Below are 3,943 nucleotides of genomic sequence, written 5' to 3'. Positions count from 1 at the left end.
GGAGTAGACTGTAAAGGTGGGTTATCAGAAAAGATGATTGAGGGATAATGGAGATATTTACAAAACTAGTTCATGACTTACAAGAAAGATATATGCAGTGAAGAAGGATTCTGGGGAGAGGATAAGCCAATCATGGCTTCGCAAGGATGTTAAGGATAACATCAAACTGGAAAAAAAAAGACATGCAAAGTGGCAAAGTGTTAAGCCAGAGAATTGAGAAAATTTAAAAACCACAAAATTTGATAACAAAAATTAAAGAGGGGGAAAACAACATTGATGGCAAACTAGCAAGTAACATAGAAACTTGGCTCTGATGAAAGGTCACTGGACACTAAACGCTAACTCTGTTTTTCTCTCTCTACAGATGATACCAGAACTGCTGAGATTCTCCAGCACTTTCTGTTCTTATTTCAGATTCCCAGAATCTGCAATTCTTTGTATTACTATAGAAATATGGAGCAGGAGCAGGAAATTCTGTCCATTAAGCCTGCCATTCACCATGATTATGGCTGATCCTCCATCTACCAGTATCCCTTTGATGCTTTTAAAATCTAATAAAAACTATCTCTTTCTTGAATATATTCAGTGATTTTGTTTACAAAACAAGTAACAGCAAAATAGATAGAAAGAGCTTCTTTAAGTATACAAAAAGAAACAAAGAGGCCAAGGTGAAAATAGACCCCTTGGAGAATGAGACTAGGAAAATAATAATGGGGAATCAAGAACTGGCAGGGGTATTGAATAGCTAAGTATCATTCTTCACTGTAACGGACTCTAATAGCATTCCAACAGTACTTAATAATCAAGGGGCAAAATGGAAAAGGAATTATGCAAACTAATTGGGCTAAGTGCCGAAAAGTCCCACAAACCTTATGAGTTGCATCGAAGGGTATTAAAGGAAATAACACAGAGATAGTGCATACACTTGTAGTAGCCTTCCACAAATATTTAGATGCTGGTAAAGACCCAGAGGATCAGGGATCGCCAATGCAACACCTTCATTCAAAAAAGGAAGGAGACAATTTGGTCACTAACAGCCAGTTTGCTTAATATCTGTCATTGTTAGATGTTAGAGTTTATTCTAAAGGATGTAATAGCAGAGCATTTAGTCATAGAATATAATATAGTCAAATAGAATTAGCATGGCTTCATTGAAAGGGAAATCATGCCTGAAAAACCTGTCAGAATTCATCAAGAAGGTAACGTGCATGATCGATAAAGGGAACGTAAAGATGTAATATTTAGATTTCTGAAAAGCATTCAGTAAGATACTGAAGGGACAGCTACTTAATAAGAAAAGAGACCTTGATGTTGTGGTTATTAATGAGCCTGATCAGAGAATTGGCTAACTTATGGAAAATAGAGGATTGGAATAATGGGTGGGGCATCGCCAGCTTGGCAACCTGTATCTAGTGGTCTGCCACAGGGATCAGTGCTAGGGCCACTATTACTTACAGTATATATAAATAACTTGAATGAGGGAAATGAATGTGCTATTGACAAGTTCGCAGATGACACAAAAACAGGAGGGAAGGCAAGTGGTGAGGATAACACAAAGTCTTCAGTGGAGTATAGGTGAATGGGCAAAGACTTGGCAGATGGAATATAATGTGGGAAAATATATGGTTGTGCACTTTGGCAGGAAGAATTGAGGAGCTGGATACTATTTAAAGTGGTGCAAGAATGTATGAAGCTACAGTATAGAGGAATTTGGGGTTCTTGTACATAAATCACAAAAAGCTACCATATGAGTTCAACAGCTTGTAAGGAATGCAAAAAAGAGGCTGTGTACTAAAATGGGTAAGACTATACAAAATACTAGCTGGACCACACATAGAATACAGTGAACAGCTTTGATCTCCACATCTAATGAAAGATATGCTGGTATTAGAGGCCCTACATAAGACCACAAGAAACAAGAACAGGTTGTTTGCCCCTCAAGTCTACTCCACCATTCAATAGGATCATTGCTGATCCAGCACTCCTCAGTTACATTCCTTGTCCTTGATCCATTGTAATGTCCATTATAAATGTTGTCACTGATGCCTAAATTCTGACAATGAAAATAAAACATTCGTAATCCTCTATGTATCTCTGAATTGCACCTGTTCTCAGTGTTGCAATGGAGTTTCTGTGAGTCTCTGCTCTGGATGTTGGAAGATGGAGGAAAGTGCAGTTCAAACAGCTGACTAACGAGGGTGCACTGTTGGTAAACTGAAAGTTGGACTACAGCTTGGGTGAAGCCAGGTTTGCCCAGGAAGTGTAAACCCATGCTCCCTATTAGCTGTACTGAATCAGTGACACCTCCCTGAAGAATAACCATCAAGGGAAGGAGCAGGCAGTGTCAGTTACCTGACAACAGCTGTACACATAGGAAACTGTTGCCCACAGCTACTACTCTCCTGCACATGCATCAGCAACAACATATGTGTAGTTCATGTTGTTAAAGCCACCCCCCCGCCATGTGCTTCTTGGGGACATAATCAGATAAATATTGACACTGAGCCACATAAGGGGATATCAGGATTGATGACTCAAGAACATAAAGATTAAGGTTACAGAAAGGATCATAAGGAAGAAGAGAAAGATACAGAGGGAGAAGGTTTTGACAGAGATTCCAGAGCTTTGGGCCCCAGACCCCAATGACGAAGCAAAGGGTATTTGGATTTGGTGACGTGCAGATATCTCGGCAAGTTGCAGGGCTTGTAGGCTTTACAGAGAAAGAGGTGAGTGGGGCCACAGAGGGAGTTGAACAGGCGAATGAATATTTTAAATTTGAGATCTTGGTAGACTGACTGTCAATGTAGGTCAACATGAAGGACATACAGCAGATATTCATGTACAGCATGTACACATATTATGTGTGGGTAACAGGTGCAGATTAGAATCTGGGAAAGAGTTTTACCTGATCAAAAAAGGAAGAACAGTTTGCATTTATATAGTAATTTTAATGAATTCGAGATATCCCAAAGTAGTTGCACCCAAAGAAGTTCTTATGAAAGATAGTGACTATTGAAATGTATGAAATGCAGCAGCTAATTTGCATACAGTAAGGTCCCACAACTAAAAACATGATCAGGAAAAATTCTGTTTTGGGTTTAATGGAGGGATAAATGTTCGCCAGAATGTCTTCTACATCCACTTGACAGAGCAGTGAGGTCTTGTTTAACTTCTCATTCAGAAGACAGCATCTGTGGCAGAGCAGAAGCCCCTCATAATGCAATGGAATTTCTGCCTAAATATGGGGCTTCAAAAATGGTACCACCAAAATGGGACTTCAATCTATGACATTCTGACCCAGAGACACTTAATGTCATGGAGCCATACAGATGTACAGCATGGAAACAGACCCTTCAGTTCAACTTATCCATGCCAACCAGATATCCTGAATAAATCTAGTCTCATGTGCCTCTAAACCCTTCCTATTCATGTACCCATTCAGATGCCTTTTAAATATTGTAATTGTACCACCCTCCACTACTTCCTCTGGCAGCTCATTCCATACACGCACCACCCTCTGTGTGGAAAAAGTTGCCTCTTAGGTCCCTTTTAAATCTTTCCCCCTCTCATCTAGTTTTGGACTACTGTACCCTGGAGAAAATACCATGACTGTTCACCTTATCCATGCCCCTCATGATTTTATAAACTTCTATGAAGTCACCCATCAGCCTCCAATGTTCCAGGCAAGTAGCATCAGTTTATTCAGCCTTTCCCTATAGCTCAACCCTTCCAACACTGGCAACATTCTTCCAAATCCTTTCTGAACTCTTTCAAGTTTCACAACATCTTTCCTATAGCAGGGAGACCGGAATTGAATGCAATATTCCAGAAGTGGCGTAACCAATCTCCTTTACAGCCACAACATGACCTCCCAACTCCTATACTCAATGCACTGACCAATAAAGGCAAGTGTATCAAACTTCTTCTTCACTATCCTTTCCAC

The sequence above is a fragment of the Stegostoma tigrinum genome, chromosome 23 (assembly GCF_030684315.1).
Source record: "Stegostoma tigrinum isolate sSteTig4 chromosome 23, sSteTig4.hap1, whole genome shotgun sequence".
Lineage (NCBI taxonomy): Eukaryota > Metazoa > Chordata > Chondrichthyes > Orectolobiformes > Stegostomatidae > Stegostoma > Stegostoma tigrinum.
Note: the sequence above shows the minus strand (reverse complement) of the source record.